The sequence below is a fragment of the Cyanistes caeruleus genome, chromosome 21 (assembly GCF_971803275.1).
Source record: "Cyanistes caeruleus chromosome 21, bCyaCae1.hap1.1, whole genome shotgun sequence".
Classification (NCBI taxonomy): domain Eukaryota; kingdom Metazoa; phylum Chordata; class Aves; order Passeriformes; family Paridae; genus Cyanistes; species Cyanistes caeruleus.
In genome coordinates this window covers 1140583-1159425 of record NC_141721.1, presented here as the reverse complement: position 1 = coordinate 1159425, position 18843 = coordinate 1140583, and the positions used below count along the sequence as shown (strand labels likewise).

The following is an 18843-nucleotide window of genomic DNA, read 5'->3' as shown; positions in this document are numbered from 1 at the left end:
ATATTGTGTGGGAGGCAGAACTGGGAGAGGAGACACATGAGGATGCAGAAGTAGCAGGTTCAGGGTGCTGCTGCCTTTCTCTGCTGTGAAAACTTTTGAAATTTGCCTACAAATGTCCTTGCATGCTTTGATACATCAGCAGTGCAGGTGGAATGGGGGTAACCCAAAAAGGAAGCAATCACCCCAAGACCTTCTCTAATTCATGGTCAGCTCTGAAGCAGAGGGGGCTCATTCCAGTGGGGTGTAGTCCCTGCTAATCTAGGGAAGTAATTAATCCTGCCCCTTCATGTTGGAAGTATCCATCTAAGCAGTTACTTAGAATGTCTCTCTGAACTGAAAGGACTTGGAATGAATTCTCAGTGAAGATAAATCTGCAATATAATTCAGGGTCATTTTTTTGGAGGTGAAGATTCGGCCCACTGGGTTTGGGCATGGGTGGCTGATTTAACTCCAGGGACAATCTCAACATTTCTGGAGTAAATCCTTTCCTAAGCAGGCCATAACACATGGATGAGAGGGGAAGACAGCAACAAGAAACAGTTGTCATGAATATCACAAATTTGTATTTCATGGAACTAGGCACTGTGATGATTCGCTGCAGTTAATGAAAAACATTTCTGCTCAGTATATCCACCTGTCCCCCTTTGTTAAAAAAATAAAGTCAGTCCAAAATGGGATCATTATCTTTAGTGGATGCACTTCACATCACTGAAAACAATTTCAGCTTAGTTAAATAACATGCAGCCTGGAGATTAAAGCTGTCTCCTGTTCAGCTGCAGAGACAAGCAGAGCTGTTGGTACAGAGATCACTTAGAGCTCAGTATTCCTTTCAGTAGCAACTGGATGTATCTTATTTTTTTCCCTGTCTGTTATTACATGCTACTAGGTTTTATTTATTTAAATCTCAGCCTCTTTTTGCTGACACAGCAAGGCATAACCAGGGATGTTTAGTAAAACTTAGATGAGCCCCTAAGTGGGCCACTTGTTCTATAAATCTTTAAATATTTCATGTTACTCCTTTAGAAATTGCTGTTGCCAGACTAACCCAATCTGCTTTGAAATGACTGGGGCATAAAATAACAGCTCTTTTAAAATTCTCTAGTGATACAGTTATTTGGTGTATTTTTAGGAAGTACCAGACCTTGTGGCCTCTAATGAAAGATCAGCTTTAAACTTGAAGAAGTTTTGCTCCAGAAGGAGCCATTCTTTGCAGCCCCTGGACACTGCTAGGATCATGTTGCTCTCCCAGGACATGGCTGGGGGAGCCTTCTGGCCCTTTGAAGTCAGTGGCAAAACTCCCACTGAATTATAATGGAACTGGGTTTTAACCTGGAGAAATAGAGTCCTTGTTGTCTTTTACCAGCAAATACAGATATTCTCCCTGAATTATCCTGGACTGGCCAGTCATGGAAGAGATTGATGGCTGTGCCAAGCAGCACGATCCCTGGAAGCAGGAAAAGAGAGTTATGTCTTGTGAGAGACCAGAACTTGGGGAAGACAAATTGGATTAGACTGTTTCCACAGAAACTCGGGAGAGCATCATGTGTGGGCTGCTAATGGAAACGCTGCTGCCCGTACACATCCTCCCCTCGTGATAAATGTGGCACAGCCCTCGTGCAAATGCAAGTGTTATTACATTAATAGGAACTGTTCCAGCACAATTAAAGCCGTGTTCATTAAGGAAGCCAAGCAGGAATGGTGCTGACCAAGCACAGAATTCCTGGGAAGATGAGGATGCCTCTTCCCTTCCCTGCTGTGTCCCACAGCTAGGTACTCATGGAATGGAGCAGTATCTCTGTGACTGCTCAGCCACCTCATTTAGAGGTTGTGAACACCAGGGACATGAGACTGAACCTACAGGGGAAGAATGAACCTGCAAGGAGAGAATGATAAATCTATTTTTACTTCCAGAAAAACAGTTGTGATGGATGACTGTGTGGGCTCCTTGAGTACCTCCTGGGCCTTTACCTCTGGAATTGCCTTGAGAACAAAAGGAAATATGCTGTGGGTCTCAGCAGGGATGTGTGAAACTGGAGAGCAGCTTGGAGTAGTTAGGTACTGACAGCTACAGCTGAGCACTTCACTGAGCATATGCAGTAAACAGGAGGGGAAAACTGGAGAAGTTACACACTGCTGTTAGTTACTTCTGTGTGCACCCCTCCATGAGTCTCTGAGCTGCCAGACTACGGCCAACACGAGCTCTCTGTGAAAGCACAGATGTCCTCATCCATCCCCTTCCCCTGTTGTCACCGCTGGAGCCCTCATTTCCTCACACACACCCCAGTCCTCTTTACTGCTCCCTTGGTGTCCCTTTAGCTGGCTCTGAATGCTACAGTATGATCCATCCTGGAAGCACTTCTTGCAAACAGTAAAATCCATTTTCCCTGAAGCCAACATCCTGCTTCACATTTGCACCGTTAAACACCAAGCAGAGCTGAGGAAAGTTCCAGGCAAACCAATTGGCTGGAGCTGCTCTGTGCATCTTCCTTTGTTTTTTCTTTGGCTGATTCTGTTAAAATTTAAGGTGCTACACAAGAGTCCAGGGCTCAAATGACTGTTAACTTTGTTTGATCATATATCTAATTTACTTTAACATGGGATCCTGGCATGCGTTTCTTTAAGAGACTGAATCAATTTTATGCTAAGTGATTTCTCTGAGTAACTTTTTTTTTTTTTTATTGTCCCCTTTGCCTAAAGTAAATTAGAGTGATAGCTGGAGCAGGCAGGGAATGAAAAGGAGTCAAGTCCTCAAGTCACATTAGCAGGCTTGTTGAGGCCTTTAAACAATCATCACCATCAAAGTACTCCATAATAACTGTAAAAAAGCTAATCACAGGTGGCAGTGGGCGTGAAATGTGTGGCTCTGTGCTCAATCCTTGGGATAATGGGGGTATTCATGGGATTTCTAGAAGGACTCCTTTGTGCATCGAGTCATGTGCCTGCTGAGCTGAAAGGACTATTTTGCTCAATTTGTCTAAAAGCGCTGGCTTATGAGATAGCTGCAGGGGTTTCACTGCTCAGGTTGTTTTAACCCTTCCCACACAGACAGATTTTTGTTCGAATTCCAAGATCTTGTCTATGCTGCGAAATGTCTCCAATTTCAGGGAGCGGAGCACGTTACTGGTCAAGAACTGAGTGTGTCTAAAGAGCACCAGCCTTTCTGAGCCATTCTTTGGTAGTGCTCCATGGATCAGTTCTAGGATTTGACTCCTCCCCGTGCTGATTTGGAGTGGAACTCTGGTTCACAACACCTGCTGTTGTTCCATGCTGTCTGCCTGGTGCTGGAGGCAAAGAGCACAGGTGAAATCCTCCTTTGCTGATAACAAGGCAGAGCTTTCATGGATTTCTGCAAAGGCCAGAGTTCCCCACCAGCGAATTCACCAGCTGCAAAGTTCTCTCAAAGTCAGGGACATTTCAAAACAAATTCTCACCACATTTGTGCCCTAGAGGATGGTATCAGTGTCCATCTATTTTGGACACCCATAAAGCTCCTTTGTAGGTGAAATCCTTTTCCTTTCTTCTGCTGCTTGTGCACTTTGATCCTGCACCTTGCGGCCGTTGCCTATTGAAGGTACACATGCTGCTCCATTCAGCGCCGCAGCCTTTGAAGAGTTAAGCTCTGCAGTCACTCAGAAGGTGGACTTCTGCTTTTCCTCAAGTCTCTATTCATCTCCAGGAACTGAATTTTTCATGCAGTAATTAAAATTTGTAGGTCAAACCTCCCATGGCACCGTTTTCTGCTAATATGGGAGAGCAACAGTCGGATTCGCTTACGCTGCTCTTCGCCGCACTGAGATTTAAAGGATGAAGGGTGACATTTTCCCCCATTTTGTAAATTAATGCCATTGATCTGCCTAACAAGAACAAAGTTAGGCTTCAAAATACCAAATGATAAAGAGATTAAGACTTTAAATGGCTTTCCAAAGACAACCTCTATTGTAAGATTCCAAGCAGAGTATTGAACTTTCAATTAGAATTTCTAATGGGCTATTGACTTAAATGGATAAAATGTTGCAAGTGATAGCTTTCAAGATGACAAAAATTGCTTAGTACATTCTGGAATATTACTTTATGAAGCAAATACTATTCTGGAGGCTGAGTAGTAATAACCCAGGCCGCAGGCAATATTGTTCTGTGTCTCTGTGCAGCAGTTTTTCAAAATTGAACTAATGCATTTTGAAACATTTTCTCTTTTCATGTTTTGTAAATCTTTGGGAGTGTGAGGTACTTTAACTTTCATGAAAGAATCTTAAATCTCTGGTGATGTAGCTATGATTGCACTCTTTATGAAACACACAACCCATCTACTCCGACACTGTATTTTCACACGTTCTCCCTTGTGGGGCACAAACAGTGTGCCCACCTCGTGTGGCTGCTCCTGCCTGTGCTCCAGAATGTGCCTGTTCTGCAGTGTCTGTGCTGCAAATAACAGCTGAAACTCTCCCAAATCATCCTGGCACTTTGCACTGAATTGACTTGAAGGCTTGTTATGAAACACTAGCTCTAGTACATTTTTCAAAGGATATTTTTCAGAGACTAGCCAGCCCTTTCCAGGATAAAGGGTTAATATTATGCTTATGTTACAGTGCATTAAAAACTCTAATTAAAACAGCATTACATTCCCATCTGCCAATCTCCAGTAATCTTCTTTAATTGCAGTAATTAAACTATATTTACATGTTCAGAATACTTGTAATTTAGCAAATTGCACTCTCTGCTCTACATTTAATCAAACAACCAGTTCCAGTATATTTAGTGTGGAAAGAAGTAATTTCAATGTTTTGATTACTATAGCAGATTTGACAGAGTAAGTGCCCCTCTAGTAGAGACTTTGAAAGGGAAGGCAAACATGAAATATAGTCCTGTTCTGATTGTCATGTGAATGCCTAATTACATGTTAGAGGATTAACTATTAAAGGGTACACACTGTTTCGCTTGATTTTTTAGGCACAGCTGACATAACAGATAATAAAGGTTGCCTATTTGGGGCTGTTTGGTGGAATATATAAGCTTTTTATTATTATTATTAGAAGTCTTAAAACCGAGTATTAAATCCTGTGAGTTAGTAAGGTCATAAAGCCCCACATCTTTACTTTAAAGATGTAGGTGAATTGAAGATTATGTTCCCACTGCTCTGCTGGCAGCTGGTTTCCCAGCTCCTTCCCTTCCCCTAAGCTCTTTTTGGGGTGGGCAGGGTTGTTATTGTTAGAATGGCAGTTCCCAGGTGCTCTGTCAGCTTGTTGAGGTTGTTTGTTTGTGGTCTGGGTGCAGTGCTGCCCTGGGATTCGGTGGCACTGAGGTGAGCTCAGCCTGAGCTGAGACACAAGTGATGCTGCGTGGGGAGCTGGAAACTCCTGCACAAAGGGAGGCTTCTCTTTTACCACACATCTCCTCTGTGATCTGGGTCTAGAGACAACTTGAAAAGGGGATTCCAGTACCAAGCACTTGGTCTTCTCCAGATAAATTGTACAAAGTGGAAAAAATTCCTTCTGATCTGCCAGTAGCAGCTGTGCTGGATGCAGAGCCCGTGCTGGGGTGGGAGCTCTGTATCGGCCAGGGGCCACCCACATCCCCCTGCCAGACCTCCCCATCCACAGCCCAGTTCATGGACACGTGAGTCCAGTCCCCAGGTACCTCTGGAACTCTTTACTGCAGGTTCTGGTCATTTACAGAGGTGAGGTGTCACACCATGAACATGAACGTGATGGGGAGTGAGCCTGATGCCCAGAAGATGTGGGTGTTGAGGACAGCGGTCCTTGCAGGCTTTGGGACCCCTGGAGCTCCTGGCTGGTTGTGGTGAGCACTGTCAGAGGTCACAGAGTGGTTCCAGTGGGCAGTGGGTGTTCCTGGAGTTCCTGGCTGGTTGTGGTGAGCACTGGCACAGCTTACAGAGTGGTTCCAGTGGGCAGTGGGTGTTCCCCCAGCAGCTGCTCTTGGCACACCCAGTGTGCAAGGGAGCTGTGTGTGCCAAGCTCCAGCCAGGGTGGTTCCCTGCAGCGGTCTGGTTACAAATATATTGCTTTTGTTCTAAGGCAGCCAGAAAAGCCATTAAAAATCCCTAGCTCTGACTAATTTTTCTTATTAAAATGTCCTTCTGTCAACATCCTCTTTCCCTGGACCTGACCTTGGACACCCTTACCCAGGACTGGTTCTGGGATTTCTGACATCATGCTGACTTCATTCATTTCAAGGAGGTCCCTCCTGCTGTTCCCTGCTCAGATGTAAAATCAGGTCATTCCAGGCATTCCCTGGGGCTGGGTCACTGTCCTTACTCCTGGGTAGTGCCAGCAGTGAGGGCTCTGGATTGAACCTTCCAGCTGAATCTGTCTCTCCATGTAACCCCACTCTGTAACTTGGCTCTCAGGTCCAGTCCACACCCCCAATTTTCTGGTTTAGAATTTAGAATTTTGAATTAGAGGAGTGTATGTTCTAACAAAGCCATTTAATCAAGGGGAACATTTGTTGCATTTACTCTGACTCTGCATTTATATCTATGTATATAAATATAGATAATAATTTCTTTTGAATTTTCTGGAGTAGTAGATGATAAAAAATAGAAATAGGCCTTTTGAGCCATATTTTTAAAAACCAAGATTATAAAACTTGGTTTAAAAGCAAAACAAAACACTACCATGTAAGATGCAAAGAAATTAGCCTAATTCTCCTAATTTCTAATTGTTTATTTCTGATCTGTGTGAGTGTGGCTGAGGTAAGAATGACAGCAATGTGTTCAGTTCCTCTGTAGCCACTGTCGTGAAGTTCACACACATGAGAGACCTGCCCTGTTTTGGATTTCTCATTACACTCAGTGGTTTTCACAGTGAGGATTTCAAGATGGGTCTTCTTAAGCCTATTAAAAATCAGAATCATGCTGGTCATATGTTTAAATAGATTTAGTTTAGTGGCTTCAGGGGAAAGTGGGGATGGGGAGATGAATAAAATAAAAATCTGATATAGAAACATGTCTGGTTTTTCAAAGGTTTTTGCAAAAAAAAAAAAAAAAAATAAGTAGAAGTTCTGGCATTTCAATTTGCACTAATTTCACACATCATCTTAGGGAGTGCAGGGTTTGGGCCCCTGCCAGACTGGCTGAGAATCCTCTTTGGAAAAGCACAGTTTATGTTCTGAATGGATGCTGCACCACATAGATATTTCCTAATATCTTTCATTAAACTTCTAAATGGACACTAAGTATGTAAATACAGCAAAACTCAAAGCCTGCCTTTGAATTTATATTTTCTAGGAAAGCTTTTAACAGTGGTAGTCTAACAATATTGTGCTATGTCTGGCTTGCCATTTTCAACGAGGAGCTTAATGAGTTTATTGTATAATGAAGGACTCTGATTTATTAGCTTTTCATTATGCTCATTCCATCAGCTTCCTGCTAAATGCTCTAACCTTGGCAGAGATGTCAGTCTTTATCAGGTGGTATCATTGCTTTTTAATAAACTCTCCTCCCACACTGATAATATTACATGTGAAATCTTTTCTCCTTATTCCCAAGGGAAGGAAAAAGTGTATTTATGGAAAAGGCTGCACTGGAGGAGTGCAGAGAATTCCTGAGCAGTTTGCTGCTACCTCTTGGACTAACTCAGACAGGGTGGGCAGATTTGGAGGCTGCAGCTTGGTCCTTTGGCTGCTCCCCTCAACTGGCAGAGGGTTGAGCCCATCCTCTCCACACTTTAATTACAGCAGAGTGCAGCTGCTTTAAAACTGGCACTTGCAGGTATTAACAAATATTTCTTTAGCAGGTATTTAATGATCAACTCTATTACAAGAATTAACATGGTGATGGCACGCAAGGAGAGGGGGGGGAAGGAGGGTAAAGTAATATTTTACAACCTGAAAAATTAAGCACTGAGATAGTTAAGGCCCAGCCCTCATTAGCTGAATGGTAGATTTTTCTAATTAGTTCTTTCTAGTGTAATTAGCATGGATGAGTCTAATCATCTCATGTGAAACCAAATCTAATGCTTGGGAAGGAATGTCCTTGGCCTCTCTTTCAGACTGATTCCAAGGATTTTGTGTGTTTCTGCTGAGATACTCCTTAAAGAAACAGCAGCCTGCCTTGCTAATGAAGGTGGGCTGGGGGGAATGAGAGGACTTGGACCTGATCATGCATTTTTATGGGAGCCTAGAGGAAATTCTCCCATGAAAACAGGCAGTCCTCATGTGGCAAGTGAATCAGATGTGGGCAGTAGTGCAAGAAGGCCAAAATCATCAATGAAATTTTGAATCCACATGAGAAGTGAGTGTTCAAACATCGGACTTAAAACCCCATTTTTTCTGAGCTCCATATTTCCCTGTAGGGATATCTCCTTAGAAATGAGCACAGGAAGTGAAATGGAAAGCAGAGCTTCACGTGCTGCTTGTGTAGCTCCTCTTGCTGTGAAAACCAGTCAGAATTGCATTTCCTTTGCTGTCAACAGTCTGAGCAAGGGAAAGCAATACTGAATATCATTGCAAATCATTTTGTTTATAGATTGCTGTCAACCCTCACTGTGGAATTAAAGTCAGTAAAAATGTTGAGTTTACCCTCTTTTTATCTTTTGTTTGTTTGTTTTTGTTTTGTTTTTGCTTTTGTTTTAGACATCCAGGTGTGAAGGGCAGGCAGGACGCTCAGTTGGCCCCACTTTGCACCGTCAGTTTGTACTGACTGGACTTCACCAGTAATAATGACTTCATTTTACAATCTGGAGATGTCTGGAAGGTGAGGGAATGCAGGGATGTGCCTGGTGCCATAACACAGCTCATCCATCTCGCCCTGGTGCTGCTGTGACACTGAGCACAGAGAGTTTGGGCACAGAGGGGCACACCGTGAAGGGCAGCACAAGGACGAGTGCCAAGGACTCCAGTTGTGTTCCAGCTGGGAGCAGTGGCAGCACTCAGGTCCCTTCATCCCCATGCACAGGAGCATATTCAGGCCCTCACTGCACTAATAATGATTAAATCCCAGCCCAGAGTCATTTTGGACCCAGCATTTCTGTGAGCTGACCTGTGCCTCTGGAAGTTCTGCATTCCTTTGTGTCTTTCCTGCATGATTTACCCTTTCCCTGACCAGACTTTGCAGTTCAGCAGCCCTCGTTTCTTAAGTACTTGAAAGTCTTTAACTGGAAAATTAAAAGGTAAATACAGTGATTAAAGATATCTCCTTTAAGAAATACTTTATTCAAGCCCTGTCTGTGGGGATTTGCTTTTGCCAGTGGATTTACTGGGAATGCTGTAACCTGCTACTGCATTTACCTGCTAATGAGCTCAGGTCGTTTGTTTTGGAGTGAAAGGGAGACAGGTAATCCTTGTGTGGCTGTGACAGAGATGCTCCCCCTGGGCCCTGGGAGGAGGGACACAGCCCTGAGCCTTTTTTCCACAAAAGCAGCTGAGTGCAGGTAAGCAGAGAGTGACAGAAGGTGCAGGTGATGCCTCTCACTCACTCTGTGGCCTCAGGGTGTATCTGTGTGATGTGTTTTTCAGCTGAGAGGAGAAAGTCAGGTACACAATCAACAGCAACTCCTACCCCTTTCCAGGCAAATGGAAACACATCCTTATTTATTTCTGTGTTCAGTCCTCAGCAGACTCCTCACTGCAGATCCTGTGTGTCTCAGCTCCTGGGCACTGCTCTTCCTGAGCCCATCTGACCTTCTGCATCTTTTGTGGTTCTGGAGAAGGGGATTTAGGACCATTCTCATGGAAGCAGAGAAACTGCTCCACAAAATCTGTTGAAATTGCAGTAAATGAAATGAAAGCAGGCTTAGGGGCTGATGTTCTGCAGCCAGGGAAGAAGGAAGGCATAGTTTGTGACTTCATGGAAATGGCTGCATTTACAGGTGCTGGAATGAGGGGTTCTTTTTTAGCCCATTCCAGTTAAAACCAAGGAATGGTATAAAATTGCTGTGCCCATCACCTGGTGCAGGGCTGGATTTCTCCAAGCATCCAGCTGGACAAATAGGAAATCCAGCTGGCTTGGGAATGGTGGGACCTGTCTCTGGGGGAAGGTGACAATCCAGGGGAAAAGCAGCAAATAGCACAGAGCTTGAGCCATGGAAGCCCCATGGGATTTATGGCGTGGCAGAAGAGTAATGGGACAGAATTGAAATGTAGTTACTGATATTTTTATATGGAAAAGAGGAAATGAGATGTAAACAGTATTAGTGTAATACAATTTTCATGTGAGATTAAAAGGAAAGCCAGGATTTGAGAGATTTGGAAATTGCAGTTACAGGATAAGTGATATTTGAAAGCATCCTACTTGATTTGATTAAACTGGAGTTCAAATGTCACTAGAGAGATGCATTACTTACAAGTTATTCAGGGTTTTAGTTTGTGCATCCCAAGCTGTGCTCAAAGCCAACCTGGGCAGGGATGAGGGGGGATCACAGGTTAGGAGGGGGCTCAGGCTGGGAGGAAAGCTGGGTATTGCTCAGAGCTGGGAGCCTGTTCTGCCCTCTGGGTTTGGATGCTGGGCTCCTGGGTTTGCATGAGGTTTTTTGGGGTCCACTCGTAGTAGTTCCACAAAAAAAATGCATCTGCTGTTGAATCCTGTTCTCTGGCTGGAAGTGTTTGGATCATGCCTCATCCTGACCTCTGAATGGCAGTGAAAATTCAGATTTGCTGCTGCTTCTTTAGGATTTTTGTTTCCCATTCTGTCTGTTTTCACTGTGGTGAGGTGGGAAGTGCCTGACACAATAACATGGTCAGATCCTTTATAGTGTGTCCTGCCTTTGCTCAGCTGGCCTGGTGTCACTGGGATGACTTCTGCAATGTAACAAACCTTTTTTAACCCAAATTTTGCAGCTGAGGCAGTTGAATTAAAACTTTAAACCCATTTGAGGGGAAGGTGCTTGCTAACTTTGCAAGCCCCAGTGGTTCACCCACGACCTCTCAGCTCTGCTGTCTCTGGTTCACAGGCTGTGCCAGCTCATTTCCATTTGCCCTCCCAGGCCTCTCTGTGTGACACAGGGTTAATCACACAGAAGTTTGGTGGGCAGATCCCTCCTGGGGAAGTGTCCTGCTCCTACAACACCACTCCAGGTCCCCCCTGACAGCGCTGGCATTTTCTCCAAGTGCACAAACCAATCCCCACGTGCCAGCCCCAGCCAGGGGAGATGTTACACCAGCATCTGGCACTAATATCTGTTGTTGACATTTTGGGAATGAGAACATGAGCTATTAGCAAAGCTGTTTGCTTGTACCTAATTAATGTTCAAGTGTATACCCCTTCCTTTATCAGCCCTGCAGCAACAAACCAGACCCGGCGTTATCTTTCACCAGCTTTAAAACTTAATTATTCCCCGCCTCGGTGTTAAAGGCCGTGCAGTACAACTTGCTACCTTAATACAGATTTAATCAAGTTACCCAACCTCAGAGTGGCTTGATGGCTGTTTAGCTGAAGTGACTGTGTTTATATATCAACAGAGCAAAATTTGGAGTGAGCTGTTTTGCTTTGGCAGGACACGGTGGAAATGAATGGATGGGTGAACACCTCTGTCTGGAACAGGCTTGGAGAAACACAGGCAATTTGGAGATGTTCAGTCAAAGCGCAGTGCTGTGCAAAGAGCACTCCAAACCTTTCCCAGGATTGCAAGAAGCAGTGCTGCTGCTCTGGGGTGCTCAGGAGGGTGTTCTCAGCTTGGTGAGGACACATCATGGGCACAGGGAGAGTTTTCACCCACAGCTTCACCTGAGGCCAGCTGTGCCCACATGTGGAGGAGACAGGGAAAAGAGACAGAATGAAAACTCCTGACTGCTGAGAGCTCTGCATGACAAATTCTGTCTGTGGCCACTGTCAGAGACACCACTTAGAGGGGCTCACAGCAGACAGAGAATCACACTGCAATCCTGACAGGCAATTGATGTAATCCAGTATTTTCCTAAGAACTTAGTCCTTGTGTGTGATCTTTTGAGTTTTTGAGTCCAAGCTGAATTCAGCATACTCGAATGCACGGTGAGTTAATGGCCACGGAGGATTTCTTCTTTGGGGAGTCTCATTGTAATGTAGTGTGATACATCTGCTAAAATGATTTTAAGTGGTCTCAGCTTGGTTTGCATTGAGATCCTGCTTCAGCCCGCTCCTCTTTGCCATTCAGTACAAAGATCAGTGAGTAATATGCCCTTAAATAATTCAGAGAGCAAAGGTATGCTGCTGGCCTCATCACTAAAGATGATGTCCTGGTGCACTGTGTTTTGGGCTACTGCTCTGAAATAATCTCTTTGTGTTTGAATTCTCCAGCACCACAAGAATTAGTGGCTGGTTGGGAGAAGTGGCTGTTTGAGGATGCTTTTATAGCACAGACTTTCAAACCTGGCCAGCAGATGCTCTTGGTTTCACCTACAACAAAACCTCTCAGACATGGCTGTGATGGGAAGGGTACATCACATCCATGGGGGATTACATTACTTTTCACTTGAAGAAGTAAGAGTAGCCTGAGACTGGGAGCTGCCTTAAATTGAGTCACTGCAGAATTTATTTTGATTATTAAAACAGCAGTACAAACATTTCAAATATTTTCACTCCTTACACATTCTGTGCCAAATGACGCAGCACAGTGCAGTAAATTTGAGACAAGCTAAGGCTTTGCATTAGGTAAATAAGAGAAGGTTGAAAGAGTTGGTTCTGGTTTTTATCATGGTTTAGCATCAGACATATCTCCTTTCCTTGTAAGTTAGAGCTGTCTGTGTAGCACTATTGTCATCCACAAGGGATCTGGGGCCAGCATTACAGATTTAACATGCTCAGGGAAACCAATACCGAGCTATCAACCGATACCTGACACTAATACAGGCTTCACTTTTACACTCAGCCAAAAAGAGAGAGACAGATTGTTCCAAGTTTAGACAAGCTGTAAAATCCTTTCCTAGCAGGTACTGCACTGGCCAGCCCTTGAGACTGTTCTAATTGCTTTACATCTGTACAAAGGTTCCTTGTAATCGGGCTTTCTGCCTCCATTTGTCTTCTTTTCAGCCTCTTAGTAAAGGCCTTAATTGGTCTTAGTGGGGCTTTTCTCAGTTAGTGCAGCCATACCTTAAAGGCTGAGCAAGTGCCAGAGTTACCTGGGGGGAACGGAGGCAGCAGAGGAGAGACATCAATACTTCTTTACCTTTAACACTGTAATTAATGGGCTCAGAACAAGGAACAGGTTTGGAGAAATTTTAGCTCTTTGGGGGATTTTGAGACAGATCAGACAAAACAGAGCCAGGGTGGAATTCTCTAGAATTTCTCCCTGCTTCATTTCTCTGCGAACAATCATTAGCCTTGTAATTGTCTCCTGGTAAACTGCTGTATCAGGTTCCATTTTGTGCTCTTTAGAGGATCGAGTTGCCTTTAAATCAATAGTTTGAAGTACTGGGGGATGTATGTGAAAGGAAGTGCCCTCTAATTTCTGTTTCTTAGCTACTAATTATTTAATAATACATTTTATTGCCTATTAAAATGTGGCATAACTTGCTTGTCAGCAAAACTGGATGGAACATAATCATTTGAGAAGGATAATTGGCACTTTTGCAGATGGCTTTTATTGCAAGGCTGGTTTGTTGTTGCAGGAGTTCCTTGCCAGGTTTGCTCACGGGCTCTTTGGGGCGGTCAGCGTTACGAGCAGGCTGCTGCAGCACAGCTCAGGCTTTCTGGAGAATTTGGGGTGCACGTGGGTGCTGTGATGCCTGGAGAGCTCCTTCCTTCCTTCCTTCCTTCCACTCTGGTCTTTATAGGAACCCTTGTAGGTTTTACCACCACGCTGCAGTTTGGTTACTAGATATAGCAAAATAGGAGAATTTGTTTGGCTAACTGATTAATGGAGGTAGGTAAAGCTGGGCTGGGGGGTTTGTCTTGAAGTCATTTTGATATTATTACTATTATTTTTTGGTGCAATCAGAAATGCATGTGTGCTTTTGGCTGAACTCTGTCTGGCTTGCACAGTCAGTGTGTGCAGTGACTCTCTGGGTGCTTTGCAGTGCAGTATTAAACCCTGAGGTTTAATAGCTTCAGACAAAATAACTGGAGGTTGGCTCAGTGCCCTCCCATCGCTTCCAGGTCCTTGTCATCCTTAGGGTGACTGGGAAAGTCTTTTAAGCAGGCTGTGCCTTGGCCAGAGGGGCCAGAGCCAGGGCTGTGCTCCTGTGTTCTGGTGGTCACTGGGGTCTGGGCTCTCCAGGAGGTTCTGGTGGCTGGCACTGACAGGATCAGAGCATCACAGAGCTGGGACAGCTCTGCAGCAGGGACCCTGCAGTCTGGGGGTGAGGAAACTGCTCCTCAAGGATCACCAATACACAGGAGCCTCTTCCTTAGTTTCCAACAACCAAACTTTCCAGGGTGACCTTTGAATTCCGTTCTGATTCTTCTGAGGGAATGATTGTGTTGTGTAGGAAAGCTCTGGTTTGTGTTTATTTTAAATTAAATGAAGAAGAGACTGGAACAGGCTGTTTCTTATTAAATACTCCTGCAGTTAAATTCTGGTGGGTTTTTTCCCTCCTGGGGAATGCTTTTGTTTATAAAGAAGTATTCCCTTTTCTCTCATTGTTTTGCTTTGTGTCCCATGAACTGGCCTTGTTTGGGGAAAGGTTTTTAGACCAGTGCTCGTGGCAGATCCCACTTCAGGCTGCACTGGCATCACTCAATTCCCTGCTCACTCTCCCAGCTTCATCATCCCCTCTAATGGTTTCAAGCCAGAGCAGTGTTTCCATTTTCTGCAAAAGAGCTTTATTTATTGAGTGTTAGTGTTATTCTCTGAAGAAGTGTTGGGAATTCAGGGATGGCATTGTGAATTTCTTCAGTGTATTGGAATTACAACATCCATGGGAACTCTCTAGCCCACATTACGTGGTCCAAAGTAGTTGGAATTAAATCATGCAGGTGAGATTCAGTGTCTTTGTGGTACCTGTTTTTGATAATCTCTCCAAATTGTCTCATCCTGACGGCAATCAGAGCACAGAATCAGAGATGCTGATGTTCTTGTCCACAGCCATTCCTTGTGGAGCGAGTGCTGTGCAATCAGCCCCTCATGGAGAAGTTAATGCAGTACCAGGAACTGGTCCTTAAAGGGCTTGATTAATTTACCTGGAAATCATTTTTGTTTCATTAGTGAGGACAGGCCTGGAGCCGCCTGTTTCAGAAAGCCAAGTTGTTCTGTGGTCATTGGTCCTGTGGCACCAGACAGGGATGTGTGGACAGACTGCAAAAACAGTTTTCATCAGCATTAGTGCCTGCTGGTGACTGAAATCAGAACAATGCCAGAAATGCCATCTTTGCTGGGGTTTAGCTGCCCGTGCTACCAGTGCCAGCAGCATCCCTTGGGGTCAGCAGAAATCTCCTGTTGAGACTGCAGTAGAGTCACTGTGCATGTAGACAGGATGGAAAATTGATCCATTAAACTTCAGCTGGAGTTAAATGAACAGAGCATTGTTAACCTGACAGCATCCTGAAGAATTCAGATACAAGGATTTTGCTTTAATATCATAGATTGAAAATTTGCTGTCAGACCCGGCTCAAAGTTTCTCTGCAGTAGAGGAAAATTATAAAGGCATCATTTTCCCCCAAGATGAGGAGCAGGTAGTTGAATTTGTCCTTCCTCTGCCACGTCTGTCTGTCCTGGATGTGGCTGGGGAGTCTGCAGAGCTGGTGTGAGGCAGCCCAGTTCCAGGTGGGGTGGATGAGGGACAGGGAAGGTGCAGGGTCCCAGAGCTGTGCTGGCTTCCTTGCTGCCATTTCAGAGCACTTAAACAACTCTTATTCAGGTGATATTTGAGGAAATAAATATAAATTGGCGCAGCTTACAGAAATAAAAGCTGGAGAAGTCCTAATTGACTCAAGAAGCAGTGACAAGTGGATGAGCTGTAGTGCAGGTACTCTCTGTGAGGCACAGGGGGTGACAGACAAAGGGAAGCAGCACTCCAAGGCCTGAGTGACATTTTTATACAATGCAGACAAATACTTGGCAGCATCTTCCCTTTGCCACAGCTCTGTGTATGCTGATTCTTCAGCAAACAGTTCAATTAGCTGTGGTCGCCCTTTGTTTGCTGGAACACTGTTGGTGTTATTTCCTGTTTACTTAATATCTGAATTATTTTCCAAAATCCCAGACCAATTAGGCAGACTATCGAAATATTTAACTTTAATGTAAATCAGAGGATGTGAAGTAGCTTTTTGTGCTAATTTTTGTTGCTGGGTCAGGCAGGGTTTTGCTGGGTTTTATAAGTTTTGAGCTGTGTTTGAAAGCACCAGCTGTGACTGGGCCCAGGCAGCATCCATCAGAAACTGATGGCTCCCTTTAGTCCATGTTGGAAACAGCAATCACATTCTTAATCAAACTTAAATTAAACCAAGCCAAGGGAAGCAGCTCTCCTTTTGCATTTGCAAGACCTGGATTTTGCAATGAATTTGGGGGTGTATTCAGGTTCTCCAGGGAACGGGCAGAGATTTTAATTCCCTAACAGTGCCTGAAACAGTCAATCCATGGAGCAAGTGGAGGTCAGGTGTCAAGACAGGCAGCAGCTGAGAGACAAGGAAGAGAAATAATAGGAGGGAAGGGGAAAAAAAAACACCATCAAAGTGAACTGATTCACCATGTGAAGTTAAGTGAACTACATTACAACAGATAGAGTGTCTGGAGGAACTAATTGCTCATGTGGTTAGGTAAGTCAGGTCTACCTGAGACCTTCTTGACTCTGGAAGCTATTAAATAGAACAGAACTTGCTAAAAGCAGGGAACTTCAAAAACACGATCTTTACTTTCCCTCCTTTCTCTTCCCCCCTTCCTTAAGGGAGACATTGCTGATTGAGAGCAGATTTCAACAGCTTTTTGGCAATTCAGAAGACTAATCTGTAGTCTCAAGCAATTATTGTTGAAGCCCTGCTGATCTTTTCTTGGAAAGTCCAGAACCACAGACATTTCTTAGCATATTAAAAAAGAAGATGATCTAGGTGTTGTGCAAGCTTTGAATCTGTTCCATAAAGCATTTTCTTTGTCATTAACACAGACGTGACTCATTGCCTGTAATATAAAATCTGACATTTATCTTGGTGGCAATTAAAAGTGGATGAAGCAGTTCTGGCACAAACAACCAGCTTGAAAGCAGAGAATACTTCTTTTTTTTTTTTTTTTTGGTATTCAGAGGAAAAAATGTCTGTGTGGCTTTGGAAGGAGTGGGAAATAGGTGTTCATCCGTATGTGAGCTTTGGCTGTGATTTGAAAGGCACGTCATACACCTGTGGAATTCCTCCAAAATGAAAAGCTCGAGCCACGCCATTGTATGGATTTCTGAAAGTGCAGCACTTGTGAAGGTGTCATTTAAACTCACCTGACTGAATGGATAAAGGCAGGAATCCAGCTTTCAACACCCATGTCTGCCTGGAAGCACCGGGACAGAGCAAAGGTTGTTATTCTTAGGACATTTTTAGTTATTCTGAGACACAGCAACCCCAGAGTGCTCTGCTCAATGTCCTTGTGCTGCCATTTCCTCCTTCAAAGAGCAGCTCACAACACCAGAGCGAGGATATGAGAGCAACAGAGCAGAATGGAGAACATCAAAGGCTGAAGGAAATAAAAGCACGGGGCAACTGGTGCAGACTGAGTTTGATTCCTTGCCAGATTTGTGTATATATAGCCTCAGTATGAAAATTCCAGTGAAATTCCCCATATTTTTATTTTAGTCTTTGCCATAAGGAAAGCATTTTCTTTCACTGAGGTCAATGAGTGTATCAGAATTATGCCCAGTTCCTTTCAAAGGGGAAAATACACAAAAGGGAATTTTACTGAGTGGATTTTTTGTGGTGGGGTTTTGTGTGTGTTGTTTTTTTTGTTTTGTTTTTTTTTTAGGGTTTATTTGCTTGTTTGTTGGGGATTTTTTGTTTCTTTTTTGTCTTGTTTTGTTTTATTTCTATTAATCAAGAAATTTTGGTAAGGGCAGAGCTGTGAATGCAAAAGTTTCCTGAAGCAGCAGTGAATTTGGGTGTTTTTAAGTCTGGTAGCCTCAGAATCAGCAAAAGAAGTAGGTGGGGTAAATTCCTTTATTCATTCCTTGCAGCAGCACTTAATGGGGCTCTGTTCTGTTAATTATTGATCTTACCATTTCAGCAATCAGACATGTGGAAGTGGGCACTACTATCTAATAATTGACTCTACTGGAGGGTTGACATGATGCTAAGAGTGTTTAACATAGAGATAAGATCAATTATAAGATAATGGTTCCCACTGTAATGAGCTGCTCTAAGTAGGAAACTTGCTCTTAAGGCATTTATCAGGGAGAAATGCTAGGACAGAGCCACCAGGGTTTTTCTGTGGATAAACCGAGGATAACTGTTGGTTCACAGGAACTGCAACTCTAAATAAGGTGGGATGATGGGACTGATAAAATTTCCACAAGTGTTGTAAAATAATTAGCATAAAAGTGGGTGAATGAGGACAATGCAAATATCTCAAAACCAGGATCTTGTAGCATTTGTGATTAAGTTATTTTCAGAATCCAATTTTTCTATAAAGGAAAGTGAAAGAAGAGCATCTCTTTACCAGCAGACTGATAAGAAGGATGCCAAGCCCATAAAAAAGGGGAGGAAAACCCCTCATTCAGAAAAGGAACTGTGGAAACGAAGTGCAGCTGCAGCCAGGAGGTTCCTGAGCCTCTGCTCCAGCTCTGCCCGTGCCATAAGAGCATCTCTGGCGTGTGGTTATTGATGCAGGGAAGACTTCCAGTCTTGGCATTCAGGGCCTTGGGTTTCAGATCCTCCTACGGGATGAAGGAGAGCTGGAGGTGACAGGAGTGATCAGCACTGTCACCACCAGAATGCAGGTGAATTAGGGAAGGCAGGGAAGATCAATAGGAAAACTCCAATTCAGGTATCCAGCAAACAGTGTTTTC

General features: G+C 43.9%; 1 protein-coding gene across 9 annotated transcripts in view; it reads left to right on the top strand.

Moving 5' to 3' along the window:
* AUTS2 (activator of transcription and developmental regulator AUTS2) overlaps positions 1–18843 on the top strand; it is a 664369-nt gene that overhangs the window by 405215 nt on the left and 240311 nt on the right. The gene's annotated exons all lie outside the window — the stretch shown is intronic.